This window comes from Bos javanicus, chromosome 2 (assembly GCF_032452875.1).
Source record: "Bos javanicus breed banteng chromosome 2, ARS-OSU_banteng_1.0, whole genome shotgun sequence".
NCBI lineage: Eukaryota > Metazoa > Chordata > Mammalia > Artiodactyla > Bovidae > Bos > Bos javanicus.
This window is the reverse complement of record NC_083869.1, coordinates 6,528,521-6,541,129: the sequence shown is the minus strand read 5'-3', so window position 1 is coordinate 6,541,129 and position 12,609 is coordinate 6,528,521. Positions and strand designations below refer to the sequence as shown.

The following is a 12,609-nucleotide window of genomic DNA, read 5'->3' as shown; positions in this document are numbered from 1 at the left end:
GCTTCTAGGTCAACACACATCCTTGGTTTTTTCCCTCTACCATTTTCCTTTCTACCATTTGTTATCAGTCTTCTAGTTCCCCTTCATATCCTGACTTGTAAACATTTAGTGTCCTGTGGCTCAATTGTGGAGTTTATGTATATAATTCATTCTCACATATATATATATATAGTTACTCACACACATGTATGTGTTCATTTTCTTGATGAGTGCATCTCATGTTTCTGGGTGTCATTTATACAGTGATGACTCCTCAGTTTTTATCTCCATTCTGTAACTTTCCTGAACTCCAAACTCATAGATCTAACTACCTCCCCAAATTTCTCTTTGTTTACTAATAAGCTCCTCACATTTAACATGACAAACAGTAAAGCTCCCTCCCTTGTCTCTCAGAATTGCTCTTTACATATCCTTCCCCATCAGTATATGAGAACTCTGTTTTTTCTCTTGGCAAACCAAAACGCTTAGGGTTATCCTTAACTACTGATTCTCCCACACTTTAATCTGATAAAAGAGTAAATTCTGTTGGTCTGCATTCAAAATATATCTAAAATCTAACACTTTTCACCATGTGTGTGATCCAAGCCACCATGATCGCCCACCTGGATTTTTGTAGTAATTTTCTAATTCTCCCCACTTCCTACCTTGCTGTCTTTATTCTGAGCCTAACAGCTAAAGTGATTCTGTAAAAGAAACCCTGTGGACTATAGCATGCCAGATTCCTCTTTCCATAGGGTTTCCCAGGTAATCATACTGGAATGGGTTGCCATTTCCTTCTTCAGGGGTTTTCCTGATCCAGGGATCGAACCTGTGTGTCGTGCATCGTGGGCAGATTCTTTACTACTGAGGCATCTGGAAGATTAGTAAACCTTTTTTGTAAAGAACCGCAGTATAAATATTTGGGGTTTTCTAACTCATACAGTTTGCCTCACAACTGTTCAGCTCTGCTGTTGTAGCATGAAAGTAGAGGTATTAAAACTTTACTTTAAAAAGCAGGTGGTAGGTTGGATTCAGTCCATAGGCTATAGTTTGCTGATCCGATATAGGTAATCTGACCCACTACTATGTCTGATCTCATTCATTTATTTTCTTGGCTCCAGCTAACTGGCCTCCTTGTTTTTTCCTTGAACCTGCCAGTCATACTTCCAACTCAGGACCTTTTTATTTGTCGTTCATTTGCCTCAGACATTCTTCTGTATATCTGGCTCAATCCTTATCTCTCAGTTCTTTACTTAAAACTTCCTCAGTGACGTTTTCTTTAGTCACCCTAAAACTATAACTGTTTCCCCCCCCACACACACACGTTTTCCTGCTTTATTTTTCTTACTAAAACTTCTAACTAACATGCTGTATATTGTACCTACCTTAATTTATTATCTTTCTTTCCTCCTCTAGATACAACTTCCATGAGGGGAGAGACTTCTGACTTTTTTCACTGATGTGTCCCTAGTGCTGACAGTAGTACTTCATGTAGGTACTCAAAAAATATATGTTAAATTAATGAGTGTGATCACGGGTTGAGAGCACGCAGGACAGGAGAATTCCATCCCATTGGTGGCACCAGCCCATACTGGATTGTTAACATAGATATTAAAGCACCAAAGATACAGGGGTAGATGGTATCAATAGAATTAAAAATAACAACTGGAACAGAGAAGTACAAAATATCAAGCATCAACTTTTATACTCAGACCTTTCCCTTTCTTTCTGGAGGCCTGCTTGAAAGTCACAGAAGAGGGAGGGTTGACTTAAGCCACTTGGCAGGTGGGTGTTAATTGCTTCAGTGGAGTAGGAACAACCTATCAAAGTGGTCTCACCTAGGATTCCACAAATGGGTGGGTCATGGGCTGATTTTACTACAGTATACTTTGCTAATAGGGATAAATGGATCAAAATCATTCTAGGTATAGGAATAGTATGAATATAAAAGATGGAGGTAGGAAAGTATTTAGAGGCAGTGAATAAGTCAAGTTATGTGAGTAGGTAGTTATATAAAGGAATACAGGAAGATAAACCCTGAAAGACAGTTGGAGTCTAGATTATAAAGGGTCTTTAATGCTAGGCTGTTTTTTTGTTTTGTTTTTAGTAGAAAATTGGGAGTAGGGAAGTGACTTGATCAAGGTGTTAACCTGTGGCGGTTTGGTAGTAACGTGCTGGGAGGAATTATAGGAAGCTATAAGCAGAGACCTTAGTTAGGAAACTATAACAAAAATCCAGACACTACGTGGCTGAATTAGGATAAACAGATTGGGCATGGAAAACAAAGAGGGTGATCACTATTGTAAGGAAAAATCCATGAGACTGCACGTAGATAATGAAGATACAAGGATGAGGATACCTGATATATTTAACTTTATATGCTTAGGAAAATGGTAATATTACATCCCTGTTTTATTCCTGAATGGGTGCGTCTGTCTTTCTTTTCCAATATGTAGCACCTTCATGAATTCCCTGGTGGCTCAGAAGGTTTAAAAAAAAAAAAAATCTGCCTGCAATGCAAGAGACCTGGATGTGATCCCTGGGTTAGGAAGATACCCTAGAGAAGGGAATAGCTACCCACTCCAGTATTCTTAGCTGGAGAATTCCATAGACAGAGGAGCCTGGTGGGCTGCAGTTCATGTGGTTGCAAAGAGTTGGACATGACTGAGTGACAATGCACTCATGAATTACTCTGGCATAATTTTGATTTCTCTCCAGAAAGAACCTAATAGAATCAAGCAAAACTTTGGAAGTGAAGTTATTTGTTACCTCATCAACAAAGTTTTTGTTGACTAGTCTGTTAAGAAAGAAAAGCTGATCAACTCCATACTGGATATTATTTGTTAGCTTTAAAACTTGTTGCTTGTTTTTTAAATAAGAGGACAGAATTAGAAAAATAAAGAACCATAAGGTAATTGTTGGGATATTTGCCTGAACAGGATGTATGGGAAAAGAAATGCCATCAACTAAGCATCAGGGAACCAGCTGATTATAGGAGTGTTGGCAGCTCAGAATCTGTGGATTTGGTCTTCTTTTTTCTTTTTTTCAGTATTATTGTATTAAGAACTCTTAACATACGATCTACACACTTAACAAATTTTTAAGAGTACAATATAGTATTGTTGAGTAGAGGTATGATGTACAGCAGGTCTCTGGAACTTATGAACCCTAACTGAAAGTTTATGCCTATTTGTTAGTAACTTCCAATTTTTTCCTACCCCTAGTCCTTGTTAATCACCATTTGACTCTTTGATGCTATGAATTTGTCCATTTTAGATGCCTAATATATATGGAATCATGCAGTATTTGTCTTTGTGTGACTAGTTTATTTCACTTGGCATAATGTTCCTCATGATTCATCCATGTTGTCACATGTTGTAGAATTTCCTTCTTTTTTGAGGCCTAATAATATTTCATTGTATGTATATAATACATTTTCTTTATCCATTCATCCATCATTGAACACTTAGGGTGTTTCCACATCTTGGTCATTGTAAATAGTGCTGTAGTGAACATGGGAATGCTAATATCTCTTTGAAATTTGCCTTTTGGAAAATACCCAGATATTGGATATCTAGGTCATATGATATTTCTATTTTTAATATTTGAAAGTATCTCCATTCTGTTTTCTGTATCAGCTGCACCATTTTGCATCTCCACAAACTATAAAGAGTTCTAGTTTCTCCACCAATATTCTTACCAATACTTGTTGTCTTTTCCTTTTTTTTTTTTTTTGGTAATAGCTATCCTGACAGGTGTGAGGTGATACCTCTTTGTGCTTTTGATTTGCATTTCACTCATGGTCAGTGATATTGAGCATTTTTCATATACCTGTTGACCATTTGTATTTCTTCTTTGGAGAAATGTCTATTTAAATCCTTAGCCTGTTTTTTTTGTTGGGTTATTAGATTCTTTTGCTTTTGCATTGTAGGAGTACCTTGTATATTTTGGATGTCAATCATCAGGTGTATAGTTTGTAAATGTTTTCTCCCATTTCATGGCTTGCCTTTTCACTTTGTTGATTGCTTCCTCTGTTGTGCAGGAGCGTCTTTATTTTATATAGTCCCACTTGACTATTTTTGCTTTTTGTTGCTTGTACTTTTGGTGTAATATCCAGGAAATAATTGTCAGGACCAGTGTCATAAAGCATTTCTTGTGTGTTCTTTTCTAGTTTTACAGTTTCAGGTGTTTAGTTATGTCTTTAATCTGTTTTAAGTTGATTTTTATGTGTGGAGTGATATAAAGGGTCCAGCTTTTGCATGAGGATATCCAGTTTTCTCAACACTGTTTATTGAAGAAGCTATCCTTTCCTCACTGTATTTTTGCCCCTTATCAGACATCAGTTGACCTTATATGCATGGATGTTTTACTGGGCTCTCTATTTTTTCTGTTGGTATTTATGTCTGTCTGTATGCTGCCATACTGTTTTGATTATTATAGCTTTTTAATGTATTTCAGCCTCAGGACCTGTGATGCCTCTTAGCTTTGTTCTTGTTTCTCAGGAATCATTTGACTATTCATGCTCTTTTATAGTTCCATATGAGTTTTAGAATTGTATTTTTCTACTTCTGTAAAAAAATACCACTGGGTTTAAAAAAAAAAAAAGAGATTGCATTAAATCTGTAGATCACTTTGAGTAGTATAGAAATTTTAACAATGTTAAGTCTTCAAATACATGAGCACAGAATGCCTTTCCATTTGCATCATCTTTAGTTTCTTTCATTTGGTAGTTTTTATCATCATACAGGTCTTTCCCCTCATTAAATTTATTTCTAAGTATTTTTTTCTTCCTGTGCTATTGTTAAGAAGATTGTTTTTCTAATTTCCTTTTCAGATAATTCATTGTTAGTGAATAGAAACACAACCAATTTTTGTGTTCATTTTGTATCCTGTAATTTTATTGAATTTATTAGTTCTAACAGGGTTTTTATGGAGTCTTTAGGGTTTTCTAGAAATAGGACCTTGTCATCAGGAAACAGGGACGATTTCACTTATTCTTTTCTTGTTTGGATCCCTTTTATTGATTTATCTTTTTCTTGCCTAATTGCTTTGGCTAGGCCTTTTAGAACTCTGATGAATGGAAATAGCAATATGGGTATCCTTGCCCTTGTTACTGTGCTCAAAGGTAAAGCTTTCAGTTTTTCACTGCCGAGTACTGTGGGCTTTACCTAGACGGCTTTTATTATTTTGAATTTCTTTCCTTCCGTGGGCTTCCCTGGTGGATCAGCAGGTAAAACGTCTGCTTGCAGTGCAGGAGACCTGGATTCGAGCCTTGGGTCAGGAAGATCCCCTGGAGAAGGAAATGGCAACCCACTCCAGTACTCTTACCTGGAAAATGCCATGGATGGAGGAGCCTGGTAGGCTACAGTCAGTGGGATCGCAGAGAGTTGTACACAACTGAGCAACATCACTTCCTTCTATTCCTAGTTTGTTGAATGTTTTTAATTGTGAAGGTTCTTTCAGTTTTGTCTAAGGTTTTTTTCTGCATCTGTTGAGATGATCATGTGATTTTTATCCTTTATTTTGTTAATATGGTGTATTACATTAATTGAAATGGATATGTTGAACCATCCTTGCATCCTAGAGATAAATCTTGTTTGACTGTGGTGTATGATCTTTTTAATATGCTGTTGGTTTGATTTCTAGTATTCTGTTGAGAACATTTGCATCTGTATTTATCAGGGATGTTGATCAATTGTTTTCTGATAATATTCGTGTCTGGCTTTGATATCAAGATAATGCTGCCTTCATAAAATGAATTTGGAAGTTTTCTTCCTTCCTTCCTCTTCCTTCCTATTCAGTTTTTAGGAAGAGTTTGAGAAGAATTTATTTTACTTTAAATGTTTGGTAGAATTCACCAGTGATGCCATCTGATCCTAGAATTTTCTTTCTTGGAAGGTATTTGATTACTAATTCAAGCTTCATACTAGTTATAAGTTTCTTCAGGCTTTTTCTTCTTTCATAACTTAATCTTGATATGTTGAATGTTTCTAGGAATCAAGCCTTTCTTGTAGATTATCTAGTTTGTTGTCATATAATTGTTAATATTGTCTCATGATTATTTTTATTTCTGTGATATTGGTTGTAATATCTCTTCACTTTCAATATTCTTTATTTGAATGTATTTTTCTTAGACTAGCTAATAAGGGTCTATTAATTGTGTCTCTTTTAAAAAAACCGACTCTTGGTTTTGTTGATTCTTTTTATGTTGTTTTTTTCTATTTTATATCTTGTTTATTTTCCACACTAATGTTTATTTTTTTCTTCTCCTGTCTTTAGGCTTAGTTTGTTTTTGTCTTTCTAGTTCTTGGAGATATATAGCTAGGGTGTTTATATGACATCTTTCTTTTTTAAAGTAAGTGTTTTTCTACAAACTTACCTCTTAGTACTGCTTTTGCTGCCCCCTTAACTTTTGGTATGTTGTATTATCATTTTCCCTTGTCTCAAGGTATTTTATAACTTTCTTTTTTATTTTTTCTTTGACCCAGTGGTTGTTCAAGAGTATGTTGTTTAATTTCCACATATTGTGAATGTGTTCCTTTTTCTATTGATTTTTAGTTTCATTGCATTGTGATCAGAAAATGTACTTGGTATGTTTCAGCTTTTAAAAATTTTTAAGACTTGTTTTGTGACCTAACATATGATCTATGCTGAGAAAAATCCTCTTGAGCTTGGGAAGAATGTGTATTCTGTTGCTGTTGGGTTGAATGTTCTCCATATATCTGTTAGGTCCATTTGATCTGTATTGTTGTTCAAATCCTTTGTTTCCTTACTGACTTTCTGTCTAAATTTTCTGTCTGTTATTGGTCTTGATCTGAAAAAAGAAAAACTAGAGAAGCCTGTAAAGGATGGAGTTGCATTGCAGAAGAGATGGTTTGGGTGGCTTCCTTTAGAACACATTAGGGAGAAGAAAGAGTCAGTTTGGAGAGAAAAAGTCTCTTGAAAAACAAAATGTAATAGGAAGGTGTTCTATTCAGTGCAAATAAAGAGGAAAAGCTGAAATCAAATATCATATAAAGCAGTACCAGCTTGACTTGCAAATAACCTTTTCTGTATGGTTAAATATGGGAGGATGTAATGATTGCCTCAGAGATCCAAGATTAAGGAGCTGATGAGATGAGACTTAACGTGGTGGTCCAGTGGCTAGGACTCTGTGCTCCCAATGCAGGGGGCCTGGGTTTTATCCCTGGTTGGGGAACTGGATCTCACATGCATAACTAAGACCCAACAGCCAAATAAATATATATATATATTAAAAAGAGCTGCAGAGAAGGCGATGGCACCCCACTCCAGTACTCTTGCCTGGAAAATCCCATGGACGGAGGAGTCTGGTAGGCTGCAGTCCATGGCGTCACGAAGAGTCAGACACGACTGAGCGACTTCACTTTCACTTTTCACTTTCACGCATTGGAGAAGGAAATGGCAACCCACTCCAGTGTTCTTGCCTGGAGAATCCCAGGGACGGGTGAGCCTGATGGGCTGCCGTCTGTGGGGTAGTACAGAGTCAGACGAGACTGAAGCAACTTAACAACAACAACAACAAAAAGAGCTGATCAGAAAGACCGATCTGAAAGATCTTTGCAAACAGTATTAAGAATACAAGTAATCTGAAAGCAGTTATTAAACTCTGGTTGGATTCAAAAAGGATTTTCAGAATAGGTGGTTTTAGAACTGGTTCTTGAGAAAGACCTCAGTGGGCAAAAGCATTCAGAGCATATGCAAGGTTAAGGAGTCATGAGAGATCAGAGAAAGCTGCTATAAGAAAGTAAGAGATGAGGCTGGAAAGGTTGAGTCTGAATTCTAAAGAATCTTGTGCACTTTACTTTAGAATATGAACTTCTTGCCAGGTGGTGAATGGAAACAAAATAAGGACATGTAGGGACTTCCCTGGAGGTCCGGTGGTTACTGTTTTGCCTTCCAGTGCAGGGGGTGTGGATTCAGTCCCTGGTCAGGGAGCTGGGATCCCACATGCCTCGTGGTTGAGAAACCGAAACATAAATACAAACAATATTGTAATAAATTCAACAAAGACTTTATTTATTTTTTTAATTTTATTTTATTTAACTTTACAATATTGTATTGGTTTTGCCATATATCAAAATGAATCTGCCACAGGTATACATGTGTTCCCCATCCTGAACCCTCCTCCCTCCTCCCTCCCCATACCATCCCTCTGGGTCATCCCAGTGCACCAGCCCCAAGCATCCAGTATCGTGCATCAAACCTGGACTGGTGATTCGTTTCATATATGATATTATACATATTTCAATGCCATTCTCCCAAATCATCCCACCCTCTCCCTCTCCCACAGAGTCCAAAAGACTGTTCTTTGCTGTCTCGTATACAGGGTTATTGTTACCATCTTTCTAAATTCCATATATATGCATTAGTATACTGTATTGGTGGTTTTCTTTCTGACTTACTTCACTCTGTATAATAGGCTCCAGTTTCATCCACCTCATTAGAACTGATTCAAATGTATTCTTTTTAATGGCTGAGTAATACTCCATTGTGTATATGTACCACAGCTTTCTTATCCATTCATCTGCTGATGGACATCTAGGTTGGTAAATAGACATTTCTCCAAAGAAGACATACAGATGGCTAACAAACACATGACAAGATGCTCAACACCACTCATTATCAGAGAAATGCAAATCAAAACCACTATGAGGTACCATATCACGTCAGTCAGAATGGCTGCGATCCAAAAGTCTACAAGCAATAAATGCTGGAGAGGATGTGGAGAAAAGGGAACCCTCTTACACTGTTGGTGGGAATGCAAACTAGTACAGCCACTATGGAGAACAGTGTGGAGATTCCTTAAAAAACTGGAAATAGAACTGCCTTATGATCCAGCAGTCCCACTGCTGGGCATACACACTGAGGAAACCAGAATTGAAAGAGACACGTGTACCCCAGTGTTCATCGCAGCACTGTTTATAATAGCCAGGACATGGAAGCAACAAAGACTTTAAAAATGGTCCATGTAAAAAATTATTGTAAAAACTTTAAGGACATTTAGAAGGAGACTTAACAGAAAATGATAATTCTTATGGCATTTGGAGAATGGACCCAATTATGTTTTGTAGTTGTGTAACAGAACAAGCTGGTTCAGTAGTCCAGGCAATTGCACAGAGTATGTGTAAGAGGTTATGGGCAAGAAAAACATTTCTGATGTAGATAAGATTTGATTAGCAATTGGAAATAATATTTCTTGCTTTAAAGACCATAAAGAGTATCTGCAATCTCCCTTTGAAAGTTATGCAAAATGTAACTTATGTTTTCAAGTTTTTGCTTAAATTTTTGACTTTTTTTTTACATGAATCAGAAAGTATGAAATAGGTAGAATGAAAAAATACTATGCATACTGTATTCCAAAACATGAATATAAAATAAACAATAAGCAGAGTAAAGTAGGCATTAGAGATTTTATTTCTTTTTCTTAAAGGGGGAGGGAGTGGTCATTATCTTTTTTTCTTTTTGGTTGTACCATGGGTTTGTGGGATCTTAGTTCCCCGACCAGGGTTGAACTTGGGCCCCTTCATTGAAGCACCAAGTCCTAACCACTGGACCGTCAGGGAATTCCTGCATAAGAGGCTTTAAATTTTGAATGTTCTAAATAAATTTTACCAGTTTTGAACTCTGGGCTACTTGCTGCTGCTACTACTAAATCGCTTCAGTCGTGTCCGACTCTGTGCGACCCCAGAGATGGCAACCCACCTGGCTCCCCCGTCCCTGGGATTCTCCAGGCAAGAACACTGGACTGGGCTACTTAGTAAGAATCAAATTAAATTAATGCTTATTATGTTAATAAAATGTGATATTCTTTTAACAATAGTATTTGTATAATGATGGAATAATATTAATTTTACACCAAACTCAAAACATTCAACAATAAAGTTTCTATAAGCTTCAGTAGTTAATGTTGTTATATTGCCAGTATAAAAAGAATCTTTTCTTATATTGTATTTTTGCTCCTGTTCTTTTTTGAACCATTCAGTGCAAATACATGTCCAAGAGTAGGTAGCAATATATGCAGATCCAATTACATTAACTAGTAAGACTTTGGAAGTAGTTAATACTTCTGACTTTTAAGAGATTGAAACATGAACTTCTTAGTACATCTCTCCAGATAATTTGCATGAAAAGTTTGGTTGCACAGTTCACCAATATATATATGATTTCATATTCTAGGATTCACCTTTGCTCAGGCAGTCTTATTAGCATTACAGTTTTTGGTTAATTGTGCATTATCTTTGCGTAACCTGCTTTTTCTCATTATCACAAATTGCTTTCACAGTTGAGCTTTACTAATTAAATACTGAATATTCTCATCTAGCTTCAGATAGTGTATGTCAATGAAGTAGAAACAGTGGTAAGATATATTTGGGTAACTTCAATCAATTACATGTTATGCATGTAATAATATATTTTTTTATTGAGATGTTTTTGCTCTGTCATCATACTGACTAGAGTCAGATTCTTACTTGGCACATCCAGATGCTCCAGCTTTGTGTGACCTAGATAGAAAACATATGGGGGTATGTGTGTGTATTTTTAGAACATGTTAAGCTATCAGCCTAATGGCAGAATATATGAAAAACTTCAGGAAATGAACAGATCTGTATTTTAGAAAATAATACAGGATTCGTGAAATGGTGGGGAAAGCAAACTAAAAACTTTGCTGTAAAAAATGTAGCATTTAAAAATTCTGTTATTTTCTATATCCTTAGCTTTTAATTACTACCTTTTATTGTTTAGTTCTTTAATAATAAGTCCCATTTTTAAAATGAATCTTAATTGCCTAAGTAATAGTGAAAGTTTAATTTATTGGCAGACTTCTTTATCATTAGCCTAACTATAAATACTTAGAAAATGCTTCTTAATCAGCTCGCTTGATCTGATGCAATAATTGCCCAGTGTGAAATAATGCTCTGGAACTACTAGCAGTATGTACTTAAATTCTTTTTTTTCACATTCAGTGGTTCTCATGTTTCATAGCTTGTTTAGAACCCATTTCCTCAAGTGATCATTTTACAATTCTGTATACTAACTTCTTAGTAGGTCAGGCAGTGCATTAGCATATTTGCATTAATCAGCAGTTAAGATTTATATCTGAGACATCACTAATACAAACTAAAATACATAATATATTTCCATTAGAAATATCACAGGTTTTATAGCTGTATTAAGTGCAGGAAATTGAAAACATTAGTTTTCTTAAAATATTTTCATAGCGACTTATTTTAAATACATTCTGTACATATGTATGAATCACAGAGCTAGCATAGCTTTAAAGAGAGAAATTTTCTGTGAATAATTATTGCTCAGCTACTCTTTGTTAAAAATAACTTGTGACATAGAAGGTGTGAAGAAGATGACATTTAATTTCTATGCAGTTGCAGATTATTCAGAATCTGAACCTACTTTCTCTTGTTTTAAGCACTGTTCCTTAAATCAGCAGCTCCTGGCTGGCTTAAAATAATAGCCATAATAGCAAAAGCCAGCACCTCTGTGTTTTTTTACACTGACACACACATAAACACAAACACAAAGATGTGTGGAGCAAATGAAAAGATTACAGTCTGGCAGTTTCTCAAAAAATAAACAGAGTTGCCACTTTACCTAGCTATTTCACTCCTAGGTATATACACAAGAAAAATGTATGTCACACAAAAACATGTACATGAATGTTTATAGCAGCATCTTTCATAATAGTCAAAAAGTGGGAGTAACCCACATGTCCATAAGAAGAGGCAATATTTCAAATGTATGTCCATATAGGGGAATATCATTTAGCCATTAAAAAGGCATGAAATCCTGACAAATGTCCAGGACCAGCCAGCTTCACAGGTGAATTTTAACAAACATTTAAAAGAGAATTAACACTTATCCTTCTCAGACTGTCTGCAATAATGGAAGAAGGAATGCTTGCAAACTCATTCTACAAGACCAGCCTCACCCTGATACCAAAACCAGACAAAAGCACTAGAAAAAGAAGAAAATTACAGGTCAGTATCAGTGATGAACATAGACGCAAAAATATTCAATGAAATATTAGCAAGCCAAATTTAGCAATATGTTAAATGGATCATACACCATGATCACATGTAATTTATCTCAGAAGTGCAAGAATGGTTCAGTATCCATTCTTCGATCAGTGTGATACACCATGTTAACAAATTGAAGGATAAAATTATATGATCATCTCAACAGGTGCAAAAAAAGCTATTCACAAAATTCAACATTCAAGTATGATTAAAAAAAAAAAACCTCTCAACAAAGTAGATACAGAAAGAATGTACCTCACCTTGATAAAGGCCATACAAAACAATCTCACAGCTAGTATCATACTCAAAGGTGAAAACCTGACAGATTTTCCTCTGAGATCAGGAACAGGACAAGATTGCCCATTCTCACCACTTTTATTCAACATAGGATTGGAAGTCTTAGCCATGGTATTAGATAAGAAAAAGAATCCATATTGGAAAGAAGTAAAACTTTAATTCTTTGTGTATGATATGATACTATATATAGAAAATCCTAAAGATGCCCCCAGAAAACTACTAAAACTAATAAATAAATTCAATGAAATTGTAGGTTGCAAAATTCACTTTCATAAACCTG

At 35.8% G+C, this 12,609-nt stretch overlaps 1 protein-coding gene across 4 annotated transcripts in view; it reads left to right on the top strand.

Moving 5' to 3' along the window:
- The window catches only part of PMS1 (PMS1 homolog 1, mismatch repair system component), a 110,831-nt gene that overhangs the window by 62,492 nt on the left and 35,730 nt on the right, over positions 1-12,609 (top strand). Inside the window, exon 1 of one of the 4 annotated variants that reach the window (XM_061433018.1) lies at positions 8,757-9,757. The exons of the other annotated variants lie outside the window; for them this stretch is intronic. The gene's annotated coding sequence lies outside the window, so the exon portion shown is untranslated. Of the gene's footprint in view, positions 1-8,756; positions 9,758-12,609 lie in introns of those variants that run through there. 4 annotated transcript variants of the gene reach the window in all.